We start from the raw sequence: 267 nt of genomic DNA on the forward strand, positions 1-267 counted from the left end.
AAATTATCTCAGGCCCCAACCTGGATCCCAGTCTCCCCTCTTGGACCCAAACAGTTGGCTTCTGGCCTCAGTAACAAGGGCAGGCCTCGGTCCTACTCAGGTCCCTCCTTGGCTGAATGTGACAGCTGCAGGGGAAGCAATAAGGACCTGGTGAGATGGCAGCTTCATTCCAGAGCGTAGGGAAAGAGCAACAGAACATGAATAAATTCATGGAGCTGGCCCCTCGGCTCCTGGTGAGCCAAGCCTGCTCCCCCCCCCCCCCCCCCC

Source organism: Chrysochloris asiatica, unplaced genomic scaffold, assembly GCF_000296735.1.
Source record: "Chrysochloris asiatica unplaced genomic scaffold, ChrAsi1.0 scaffold00138, whole genome shotgun sequence".
NCBI classification, from domain to species: Eukaryota; Metazoa; Chordata; class Mammalia; order Afrosoricida; family Chrysochloridae; genus Chrysochloris; species Chrysochloris asiatica.